At 39.1% G+C, this 13,359-nt stretch overlaps 1 protein-coding gene across 1 annotated transcript in view; it reads right to left on the reverse strand.

Annotated features, from left to right (window-relative positions):
- CD36 (CD36 molecule) overlaps positions 1-7,373 on the reverse strand; it is an 88,062-nt gene extending 80,689 nt beyond the window's left edge. The window contains exon 1 of the mRNA XM_040595694.1: positions 7,176-7,373. The gene's annotated coding sequence lies outside the window, so the exon portion shown is untranslated. The remainder of the gene's footprint in view (positions 1-7,175) is intronic.
- Between the last annotated feature and the right edge of the window lie 5,986 nt (positions 7,374-13,359).

A 13,359-nucleotide genomic window follows, 5' to 3' on the forward strand; every position in this document is an offset into this window, starting at 1 on the left:
CAGATGCAGGCATGTACACTGCAGACATCTGCAGACAGTTTCAACTAATGTAAACAAATAAGTTTTAACATTGTAAAGGCGGTGACAAAATGTAGTTTTATTAAGCATTCACAATCCTAATGATTTATCAGTAAAGAACACAACATAAAAGTGAACAATCAATTATTATTAATATACATTCATATCTATTTTTGTTACCTCTACACAAATGTGCACTTTGTGTATATGCTACAGAATATGATATAATCTACAAACATTGTTTTGTTTTCATAGATACAAACTTGTGCAAACAGGATGCTCAAAATGGTATCTTGGGCTACCAAATGTTGATAAAGCAAATAGGACCTCTCAGTTTTCTGCATAGTCGTCACATAATTAGAAATACTCCTGGAGAACATGATGACCATTTCCCAAAGTACACACATGTCAGAGAAATATCCTCTTCTGTCTTTGGATATGTCTAGATATAGTTACAATCATTTAGGTTGGAAAAAAACTTTTGCATCATCAAGTCCAATTGTTAACCTAGCACTGCCAAGTCCACTACTAACCCATATGCCACATCTACACATCTTTTAAAGATCTCCATGGATGGTGACTCAATCACCTTCCTGGGCAGCCTGTTCCAATGCTTGACAACCTTTCTAGTAAGAATTTTTTCCTAATTTCTAAGCTAAACCTCCCCTGGCACAACTTGAGGCCATTTCCTCTTGTCCTATCACTTCTTGCTAGGGAGAAGAGACGGTCACCCACCTTGCTACAACCTCCTCTCAGGTAGTTGTAGATAGCGAGAAGGTCTCCCCTGAGTGTCCTTTTCTCCAGGCTAAACATTCCAAATTCCCTCAGCCTCTCCTCATCATACTTGTGCTCCAGACCCTTCACCAGCTTCATTGCCCTTCTCTGGACACATTAAAGGTTACATCTTTTCCTCCTACTCTTACAGTTCTCACAGAAGTCTTGACATTTTTACCTTTGGCCACTGTGATACTGCTGATTAAAAAAAAAAAAAGAGAGAGGAAAAGGACTGTATTGCCTACACTGTAGGCCTCTATTCACAGTGGTTTATCATCTGGTTTTCTTTGTTATTTGGTGTTTTCCCAAAAACTCTCCTCAGTCGTAGATCTTGGAAGTGGCAAGACATTTTCACAATTTACCCTTACTATATAGGATCATATGTTCCAAGAGGATGACACAGGGAGGATGCTGAGCAGGTGGCTGATCAGCACCTTGAGCCAAACTGGTTGCAGATACTGATGCAGTCACAGACCAGAGGCAGACTAATAATTTCAACAGAGTAGCAGGGAGCTCATCATTGCTTGTTCACTTCTGAAGGCAGCACTTTTCCAGATGTTAACCTCAAGCTTTCCCCACAAATCAGGGGAAGAAATTATGAAATAAACTGGTGGGCAAACGACAAAAATAGGCTGCTCTACTTCTTACTTGATAGTGCTTAGGGTTGCAGCAGAAGTGGAAAGGAACTGCTAGATACCTGGACAGCACTGAAAGGACCTCTTTGCTACATAGTCTTTGTGTTCCTATAGGACACAGGTACTGGCTTCCTCACACACACACATCAGTATAGATAGTACTGTAAAATAAGTAGGATGCTGCAGCCATATGAAGAGAAGTGCATTCTTGGGAGTGCTTGTCTGCCATTCATTGACTAATTTGCTCTAACAGTCAAAGATATTAATGAAGTCACAAAAGAAATAATGCTGCTACTGACCTTTTGTTTTCTAAACCTATTCCTATGCTAAAGGTACTCTTTATTTCAGCAGATGGGTGGAAAGGAGAGATGGCCATAATGAAGGTTAAAAAATACAGGAAGCTAAACCATCTGGGCAGCCAACATCCTGACATAAAGGAGCTAAGCAATACAATAATACCATGTTAGTATTGTATAACATACGGGAGAAACTCCACCAAAGTTTCGATCACGCCTGTGATCTAAGTGTTTCTTCCTTCTGTAAGCAAAACTCCCACTTCCCATATTGCACATTTGTGCATATTGTGGGCATAGAAACCACCTCAGCCTGTTTTCACACTTAACACTGGCTTAGGAAGCACAGGAAGGTGTAATGCAGAAGTCTTTCAGAGTCAAGATCCAGAAAGGCTGGGCACGAGACAGCTTGCAAACACTTTGTCCTTTCTATCATATCAACTTCAGAATGTATAGCTTACACCTACAGTAACTGAGAACAATGATCACAGTTCACCTCAAGTCTATTAATAAACTGTCACAGCCTTCAAACCAAACAGGTTGTAAGTAATCTGCCTAGAGTTGTGCCAATTTTCTTTGGCAAACCAAGTCTATGAATTGTCCAGGGAATGTCATAAACTCAGCAAATTCTTTACCAGCACTGTCCTAACAATTTACAAGCACAGGCAAATCAGTTCCAGGACAATTGCCAAGCACTTCTGAATTTACTAATATAGCTGCTGCCTATAAATTCAACAGATAACTGAGGGTAGGGGGCAAATACTGAGTGAGAGTTATTTCTTTCTGTCACATGCCACAAGATAATTCAGGAGAGCCAGTCATTAGGAAAGGCAACCTGCATAAGCGGTATATGTAGGGAATGGTTTACCTACAAAATGGAAATCCGAATAGAATATGGGGTTGAATATATATGTGTGTATACACACACACACACACACACACACACACACACACACACACACACACACACACACACACACACACACACACACACACACACACACACACATATATATATATATATGAGGAGTTTGATCACAACTGCTGGAGTCCATCCCTGAAGTGTCTGTAGTTCAGTGACTTAAAAACTGAGCAGGTGCAAATGAAACCTAAGACCCAAGCGCAGCACCACGCTGAAGCATGAGGCGTGACTGCTCAGCCAGCAGGACCAGGACAGGTATGTGAGTCCCCCTCCATGGAGCTGGAATCACACAGGGTGGTGCATGGCATCCAGCCAGCACTGCAACCCAGACATGACTTTCCATCAGGGTGACTCTGGAGCACCAGAGGGCACACACATAAATAAAGAGCCTGACAGAGTTCTGTGAAATATCAGTAACACAGCTTGCCAGCTGCACAAGACTTTAAAATAAGGGACGGGCACTCCAGAGACTTCTGAAGGAAATCTCACCCTGCACCACATGAAAGTACTGCCACAACAGATTTAATAATAAATAAGAAAACATAAAATCAATTGCCAGAGCAAACAAATGGGACACTATAATATGGGATAACTCAAGTTATTCCAGAGTGTCTTAAGTAGCTGCAGAATCTTTGTTGAGAAAACTATTCAGATGAGCAAATGGGAAAACATTCTGTCCAAAGAACTGGCAGATTCTGTTCTGCACTTCAGTTGGCAGCAGACTCAAATAAAGACAACTTTGAGACATGATAAATGCTAGAAAGAGAAGAAATTAAGGAGGGAGACATTTGCACAAAGTAGATGCCAATAGAACAAGACCTCAGGAGACTAGAAAGTAATTTTACTTAAAGCTACAACTTTGAGAATAAATCTGGAAGCGTATTTAATTCTGGAAATGATCGTGTGGTTTTGAGGAACAAAAACATTGCTCTTGAAGGCATAAACTAATGTGCTGTCGGAAGGTAAAGAGGCATTCCCCATCTCAATGTGTTATTCTATAATTACCAAATGAGGTTCACACCTCCTTTTAGGCAGTTGCAGTTGGACACCATCAAAGACAGAGACCCACTCCCAGCTGTGATCTGTTGTGGAACAACACATAGTTACTATTGTTATTCACAAAACATCTGGCTAGTCTTGTACGCTCTTCCATTTCCTTTGCACCTAAGTTCTGGCCTCATTTCCTATGAGACCTGAGTATTCAGAGGTTTACTTTTTTTCCATCTACTTATTGTATGTGGGTGGAGTTCTTCACATAAGTTCTTAGGGTCTCCTTTTCTAAATACCTAGGGAGTCTGATCTGTGCTCATTCCTTTCAGGAGAGTAAAAACATGTTGGTTTTGTTTTCCTACCTCTCTAAGAACAGAACATTTTTGGGGTGGAGGCCAGCCCAGCTCAGGAAGAAATGCTTAGCTTTTAAGTTCCTCTTTAATGGGAGTGGGAGCGAAGAAGAATGATATCATTTCCATTTTCCCTTGAATTCTTCCCAGGACAATACATATTTTTCTAGACGAAGTGTCAGCTAGAGCTGTATTAATTGCAACACTGCTTTGTTAGCAGAATGGAAGAATATTAAAAAATCATTAATTCTCACAGTCCCCAATGAGTGAAAATTTCCAGTATTTCCTCCACATGGTGCACAGGTCAGGATGAGGTAGGTCATGCTTCTATCTCACAGTATTTCAGGATACCATCAAGACAGAAAGTACTTTAAGGTATCTTGATTGAAGACATTTGAAAGTTAAGCAGATCTGAACACAGAAGATGACAACGCATAGGGCTCACTCAAAGGCTGAAACAGTTACAAGCCACAAAGATAACAACAGACAACTTTGCTCCTCTGGAGAAATAACTTTCCTTCCAGAAGTTATACTGAGCAGGTGTGGTGATGCACTTTTCCCCTTCCTCCAGGCTGTTCTACAACCTCAGGAGCCGCCGACCAGCTCTCAGTGCCTTGAGTAATGAGTTGGGCAGTTAAGTATCCCTTGACTGTACCAGTTACTCCTACTCAACTGAGGCAGAGAACAGCACTGTCCGTGCTGGAACTCCTGTGGGCTGGTCAAAGCAGGGATGAAGCATGGAAACAACCGGTTACTTTCCCTGACAGCCCTGGAATGTTCCTGCCAGACCATAGCCCAGGTGGTAACCGTGTAGAATGATACACTGTTCCTGAAATTTTTGAGAAAATTACCAACTCAGGTCGCAGTCAGGATGGAAATTTGCTGATGATTAAGGCCAATTATGTCACAGCCTTATAAACAGCAGTCCCAAAATAAACCCCGTGTGAGCTCTTCTGGACCACAGCGGGCTGCAACCAGCATCTCCCTCTGAGCAGGATGCTGCTCAGAGCTTGCAAACCTCTAAGTCTGTGATACTAGGGGAACCGTCGCGGAAAGTCAAGGATGGGGCCCGGGCTGATACCGCTGCTCCTCAAAGCTCAACCCTTTGCCTGCTGAGGAATTCAAAGGCATAAGATGTATTTCACTGAACTCCAGGGAAAGCTTTTAGTAGGTATATACTTTTGCTGTAATATGTATTACAAGCTTGAAGCAGTTAGGTAATGATGTAACTTTGTGATTTAAAACAAATTGATTTGCTGTTAAATTCTTATGAACTGTGAACTCCCTCTCTCTCCCCTTTAGATTGAATCTGTTGTCTAAGTCTGAGACTAGGAATAGATCCAGCTGCACTTAAACTCTGTGAGAATTTAGAAAGCAAGAGGGTCTACTCTAAACCTCATGACTCAACAACAGGATCTCCTTTACCCCTTTATACCTTTGATCTTTATAAACTGTTTCCAACTCTATTCTGACTTGATTTCAGCTTGATTTGTCTCTCTGCATTTACTCCATTCAGTAAGTAACAGAGTGAACTTTGCCATCAAATCTTGTGTAGTTGCATTTCCACACATTCATATTAAGCCTATTTCACTTAAACTCTTTGGTGGTAATTCTTTAAGCTACCTGACCTAACCACTCCTTTTGCGACAGCAGGAGACAGAGTTTTCCCAGAATAATTTAAATATTATAGACAGGTTTCCCCGGGAAACCTCTCTCTCTCTCTTCTCTTACCACGTTTTGCTGAAATGCTCCATTTTTTAATTATTCAGGTCTAACACAAAGTTGTGGGAAACCCCGGCTGGTCCAAGGGATCGGAATGCAAGCTTAACATTAGCCTTGAAAAGATACCTGTGTATCCTTGAAGAGTCTACGAAAGTCCTGAGAAGAGCTGAGCCAACAAGACAAGGAACTGCCAGATGCACAAGTAGAAGAAGTGTATCAAAGACGTAGCAAAGAAAAGGCCATCCAATCATGTACTAATGGTCTGTGAATGAACCAATCATGTATAGACACCTATTCTTGAGAAATATATAAAAAGCCTTGTTAGAACAATAAACAGCCTTTTGGCCTTTTGGTTTTGTGCACAATCCTTTGTGTGTCGTGTCCATCTCAACAGTGACACAAAGTTACAGTAAAATATGGTTTTAAAAATTTAACACCACCATCCTATCTAGGAAACTACCAAAATAAAGGATCTTATTTAGCTATTATTATGGCCTGCTGTGTCAATGAAAGAACAAATATGCAGCAGATGTTAGCCAGCTTCCATGAGTATGTATTATAAGAATCCACACAGAATAAACAAGATCTCTTCAGATGCATTGCATTACCTCAGCAGCAGAATAATCTTTTCTACAGTCTTTTCTATAGTGTTTATGGCAATACAACAACAGCTTTCATGGAAAAGAAATCTTGTGGACACACACCACACAGCATAGGTCAATGCAGCTGACATTCTGGAAGTCAGTCCAAGCTCTGAAGCTACCCATTTACATCCTCTTCAGCATTCACAAATCAAATTTTACCCAGCCACTGCACAGCTGTGTTACAGAGCAGAGTGCTCTTATACTGCTGAAGGGACTGCAGTCACAGGCTGGCTTAGCTGGAACAAACCTGCCAGATAAAAGGGAAGGCCAGTCTGCTGAGAAAAAATGTCTTTTCATCTTTTCCATATTTTCCCTTGCATGTTAGTTTGACAACCAAAAGTGAAGGTTAAAATGTTTGTTATTCAAGAAGTTCTGCAATAAAATCAGAATTGTGTTTGCTTTTACTCTTCGTTCATTTCTGGCTGCACAAGACATCACGGGACTTGGCAGGTCTTAATACCTGGGTCTACTGGGAATTGGAAATGTTCAGAGTGGGATGTTGACAAAATACTTCCCCATTGTTTCAAGCTCGACTGTTCACCTTGTACTAAAAACTAAATCCTTTTAGCAGAGATAGCAGGCATCATCTATTTTCTTGCTAAGATTCCCCTTTTCTCTTTTTTTTTTTCCTTTATTTTCTCTCCTTCCCTCAGAAATACGAGGTGCACCCCTTGCAGGAATCAGCAGGAGAGAGTTCACACACTGCAGTGGGAAATACATGTGAATCAGCTCAAAGACCTCAAATCATTTATTCATTACAACACGTCATGTTCCTTTTAAGTTTCTTGGGTGAATCATCAATAAGCCAGGAGAAAATTTAAACTCACCATAGCAGAGAGGTCTTTGTTGATCTTTGTAGAAAGGTTAGACCCTGAGATATTTGCTGTCCTCATGTGAGAAACTGGGAGATCAGCAGTGCTCAGTGCAGCTCAGCATTTTCAAATATATCACAGACATCCTGTAAACGTGGTCTGGAGTCAGAGTATTGGTTCAAGAGAGACTGAAGGGTTTGGGCTTCTTTTACAGCTTTGCACTGGATGTTGCTTTTTCACTGGTGAACCGAACCTATATACCAAGTTCCAAACTTTTGGAATGACCAGTTCATAAGCCAAACATAAGTAGCTCAGCCACACATCACAAAATTGGCATAGGTTCAGTGAGAACTCAGCCTATGTGCATCTAAAGTATTGGTAAACTTGCCAACAGTACGTGAGTCTTATCTGGACTGATACTCAGCCAGCAAGCCCCCACCCAGCCCTCGATAATCTTTGTTCACATATTGTCACATATTCCATTGCATCAGTATGTGTTGCAAATTTAGAACCAAGGCTAATGAGCGTCCTGAAGCTAGTATGGTTCATGTATCTCAGAGAGAGTTTGAGATTTTCACAAAACCCGAAAGAACTATCGCATATGACAATATTTTGGGAGAAAAATTTCTTTGACAGGATTGAAAATGTAACAACTCTGTATTATTTTAGAAATATTTACTCTTGATATTTATAATGTTATTTTTTTTCCTTCTTCTACTTCATTTTCTTTTCACCTCTGTAAGCTGTAAAAATGAATGACTACACCATTACTTTCCCCTTTCTTATTTAACTAAATGGCTTTGCAAATGTTACAGTGTCATTACTGTGATACTACTATAGAACTAAGGGACAAGTTTTCCTTTTTTCTTTTGTTATTTGGTAGTTTCCTAGAGAGAAGATGACAAATGGCAGAGGGGGTACTCAAAAAATCAGATTTCACTCCCTTATATCCAGTGTAGAAAAAAGAAATAGAAAGATTAGGAAGAAATAGAGCAAATAAAAATAAAATAATCTAAAATCTTTTAATATTTGGAGAAAAAAAAGGCAATATTTTCAATTTAAGTATGCTGTCAATGTATTCTTTGCTTTTGAATTTTTTTCATAGAAATAATATGTTCTTCCCATGAAAAACATGAGTGTTTTTTGGGTTGGTTGGTTGGTTTAGAATGGAAAATTTCAGGAACCTGAAGTTTAAGAATAATATTGCTTATAAAGGAAACCACAGACCTGAAGACCCCACAATCATATCCTTTTTCAAATGAATATGGTTAACATGGATATTAAATCTGAAAAAGATTCTTCCTTGTCAAAATGTGGAGATAGTATGAAAAAAAAAAGCACAAAAAAGTGAAGTATTGATAAACTTAGACATGTTAAGTGTTTAAACTAAACTTAGACATGTGTCTCAGCTGATATTAACTACATCATTTTTTTCTTACCAATTATCAGCATATTAGTTATTCCTAATTTAATAAGGCTTTTTTACATAGCTTGGAAAGCACAGATGATATTTCACCACAAAAACATCCAGGGTGATATCTAGAACATTTTCAGTTATGTGATCCTTCTGAAATAGCTATGTTTAGAGTTATTTTAATTTCTGAAACATCATGAGGACAGCTCTGTAGATCTGATTTTATTATTATTATTATTATTATTATTATTATTATTATTATTATTATTATTATTATTATTATTATTATTATTATTATTATTATTATTATTATTATTATTTGCTTGAAGCAAGAGGATAAACAGCAGGATTCACTGATAAATGGAATCTGAAGTAAACACGGATGATTACAGGCACCAGAACTACAACAAGCTTATCTTTCATATGTCATAATATTTAAATCACTGTGGAAGTATGTGGTACATCCAGAAAAGGCTTCACAAGGTACATAGTAGGAATAATATTAAGGGATTGTTAGATCATACACTTGAGTTGCTCTGAGTTAAATGCTTGTCTGTTTCTATGAGGATATGTTTTCGATTGTGCTTGAAAAGACTCAAGTAACTTGTTAACTTTTTCCAGTAGTAAATAGTGCTATTGCCCAAACACTGAATTTCAAGTGTGCTTGCATACTGCTCTGGATCAATTTACTTATCATTAACTTCGGACAGTGCTTATGCTTATGCTTACGCTATGGGGCAGGGCTGCCTTTCAGACAGTCCTCAGTAAGCCAGAGGAGTGGGCCAACGTGAACCTCATGAAACTCAAGGTCAAATGCAAACTCCTGCATCTGGAACAGGATAACTCCATGAGGCATTACGGGCTGGGAGCTGAGCAGAGAGAAAGTGGCTTTGCAGAAAAGGACCTGAATGGTGGACAACAAGTTGAGTATGAATTCTGCCTTAAGAATACAGCCATCATGTCAAGGGAATCCCTCCACTGAGCTGTCTTGAGGGCAAATCCAAATAAATGTTTCCAGGTTTTGGCCCATTAATTAAAAAAAAAAAAAAATCAACCAGAGATTAGCATGAGCCAATGAAGATTAGGTGGCTGAAGCATATGGGGAAGATGGTGCTGAGTTTGCACAGCCTGGCTAAGGAGAGGATATAACTGTAGTCTTCCATTAAGAAAAAGGGGAGCTGACAGAGCCAAACTCTTCTGAGAAAAGGGGCAACAGTCCCGTGCTCCAGCAAAGGATTTTCTAACCAGAGAAATGGAAAAAAATTTCACGCTGAGCATTCAAGCCTTGGAACAGGCTAACTGGAGAGGTTTTTGGATTTGGATACTTCATAATTCAGCAGTGCAAAGCCATGAGGAACTTTAACTTTGAATTTATCTCTGCTTTGAGCTGAGGGTTGGACTAGAGACCTTTGGAGGTCCCTTCCAACGTAAGTTGGCTTGAGATGTATAGATATGATTCTTAAGAGGAGCTAGGTACTTATCTGGACAATTTTTTGGTGGGCTTCATGTCACACTCAAACTTCAACAATTTCACTTTTGCGACTAAGTCACATCTTGGAAGAGGATCAGAGTGGCAAGAGGAGATAGCTTGAGCAGCCCTACCATGACCAATCTACTACTCAAAGATTCTCCACCTGTTACACTTTATTGCTAGGCTAGATGGCCAGTTCTGAAGTCAACCTGACCAGCTTCTTCCAGGTCCATCCTACATTCCTGCAAGTGTGAGAGATGAAAAGCTCGCAGAAGGATTAACACTCACCTGGTATATCACCTATAGCAGTCAAGCAATGGGTATGCTTACACAGTACGAGGCAGATGACAATCCAAATGGTAAACATCACCTAGTGAAACACAGCCCTATGTGAAGATAGTACCTCAGATCCACAAACATTTCAGCCCCATGACTGTGGCCAAGTGCCAGAGGTAATAAATCTTGACTCTAACAGCTTTCAAAAGCTCTGGCTTTCTGCCACGCTAATGCAGTTAGCCATGGACCCAAGCTAATACCAGTGCTGACTGGGTGCATGTGAGGAGTCACTGTACCTGGCCTCATTACACTCCTAAAATGTCTGTCGTTCAGCAGATATCTCCGCACATCAGTAGCTACAAAAGTCTAGATGGGGTTGGCAGTGTTCAGGGTGTAAGGGAAAGGTTTTTTCCACTAAAATGTTGCCAGCATGCAGTAGAGTAGTGCAGAGCTGTTTTGTTTCTCCTTGTGCATCAGAAGCAATTCAGTAGCCAGCTGAAAGAGCTGAAGGGTTTCCTTTGTTTGTAACAGGCATTGTACTGAAGATTTTTTAGGTTTCCTTTACTTAGGAGCATACTGAAGGAAATGATTGAAAGTTACTAAATTTAGATAATTCTATTCTTACTATAAACTTCCTCCTTTTTCATCAATGTCATTCCTCCAAATTTTATGAGGGAAAGGGGAAAACATTAGTTACAGTGAAATGTGGAAAAGATTAACAGATCCCAGTCTGAACAGTCTGCAAATGCCAAGACCTAGAGAGAAAATGAGAGAGAAAAACTCAGAAGGTATGAGTTTCCTAAGCTATCCTTCTTTCTTTGACTGGGAAGAGTACACTACTTTGAGAAGAAACTGAAAATGAAAATCTAAGTTAATTGAAAGACTCTATTAACAGAACAACTACATTAATTACCAAACAAAAAAATCCCAAAGCAGTACACCTCTAATATAAGTTCCAAAATTAAAATTTGTAATTTGAATCCAGAATCCCAAGTCCATGACCTCTAAAAGATAATTTGAAAGAACCTTTCAGAAAGTCTCTTAGAACTCTTCTAAGCTACAGAATGCCTTTAGTGTACACTCTATATTATCAGCACCACCTAGAGTGCATCACTAGAAAGAACTCCAATAACATAATACTAATATTCTTTACAAAGAGTGATTTCATTTCAAAAGAGCATTTTCCAGACTTACTCTCTTTCAAAGACTTCCATATCAAGTATATGTGGCTGATACAACAAAAGACAGACAGGGAAAGACCGTATTTTTCTTGTTGCACCTAGAAGAGGTGGCGAAAAAATATCACAAAACATTTGGAACTCAACTGAACCCTGTAAGGCAGTGACTGTTGTTTCTGGCTTAATCATCAGCAGAAATTTCCTCTATCAGAATATAGGTGGTGGTGGTGGTGATGATGATGATAATGAGGATGATGAGGATGGTGAGGATGATGAGGATGTCCAAATCAGAACAGAATTCTGCTCACTCTCCAGAGAAATAGAAACAGATTGCTGCATTTTTTCAGTATACTTTTTAGTTAAGAGTTTGGAGGTAGAAGTGAGAAATAAAATAGATATTGTTAGAGACATTGCATATTTAGAAAGTAATTGGTTTTACCTTTATTTCTATACACATTCTGTTTACAGCCTGCTTGTATCAGACACCTACTTATTTAAAGCCAATTCCTGTATGTAGTCGTAATAGCAACAGAGAATGTTACAGGATGCACACTTGATTTTCTCCTGCTTTCACTCTAGGTAAAAATTATGTAAAGCTTTCATCTTGATTTCTTTACACATTTTATTCCAGTATAACTGAATAGGACCTTGTTTACCATTACACTAAAAATTAAATGCAAAATTAATAAACTAGTATAAGCCTGGAACAACTCAGTAGTGAATTGGGCCCTTAACCTGGAGCTGATGTTCATTGCCATGATTTGTGATTTTATCCGTTAACTTGTAAATTCTGTTAGTGTTCAGAAACGCTGACTTACTTTTCAAATCCACTGAAATTCATAGGAGGACTGTACTTGCCTCGGGTTCTGATAAACAGACACCTGGCACTGATACCACACCTGTGAAGCTGCTTATTTTCATTTAAAAAGAAAAAAACCCAACAGTTGTTTATGGTTGCATAACGATCTTATTACAGCCTATTTTAAAGAATAAACAAAGTAGGAATATAGGCTTAACAAAACAGAGCATTTTCTTGCAATGTAAACGTATATGCAAACATTCAGCTGTTAGTTACCAAGCACTGATTATTTATTAATTTCTGCCAAAGTAGTGCAGAGACTGAAAACACAGTCTCCTGCTCTGCCGACTGAGAAGCATATACTGAGAAAGCACGACTCCAGAGCTTTATTTCAGTTTCTGGTCTTAGTTTTCAATCTGAGAATACACTCCCTCTTGAATGGGACGAGCAAAGCAAACAACATGTCTTTTCTCAGGAGGCAGCTTGCTCTGCCTCTAATGACACGGAACTCCTTAGTACCACTGGTGACCATTACTCCTCTCGCTCCCACCTTCCCCATCCAGTACCAGTTGCCTTCCTGTTACACCTGGGGCCCACCTACTTCTGCTGTGGGAAAGCTTCTTTTCAGAAGGCTGGATGAGTTAAATGCTTTGCCTCTGGCCCTCTTCCTCACTTATCTTCTGACCTAAAAATACACCTAAGGTCACTTAAACTGATCTGTATGCTTATATTTATCTTAAACATTATTTTCAGGCTAAAAACTATGAGCTTATATACTGCAAATTCAGAGTGTTATTGACTATTACTAGTCAACAATTGTAAGATTGTAATATAATCCCATGTTTGTATGTATTATATAATTATAATACTTTATAAAGTAAGTATAATGTTAAAATGAATTATAGTCTTGCACACCAGTGAGATTTATTTTATTGAAATTCTTAATCGGAAGAGAAGGAACCAAAAAGAAAGTATTTTTGATCTTTTAGTCCTGACAGTCCTCTTACCCACTACCACAATATTACAGGGGAGTATATTTCCTCAACATACTGCCGACACCA

This window comes from Falco naumanni, chromosome 5 (assembly GCF_017639655.2).
Source record: "Falco naumanni isolate bFalNau1 chromosome 5, bFalNau1.pat, whole genome shotgun sequence".
In the NCBI taxonomy this organism is placed as follows: domain Eukaryota; kingdom Metazoa; phylum Chordata; class Aves; order Falconiformes; family Falconidae; genus Falco; species Falco naumanni.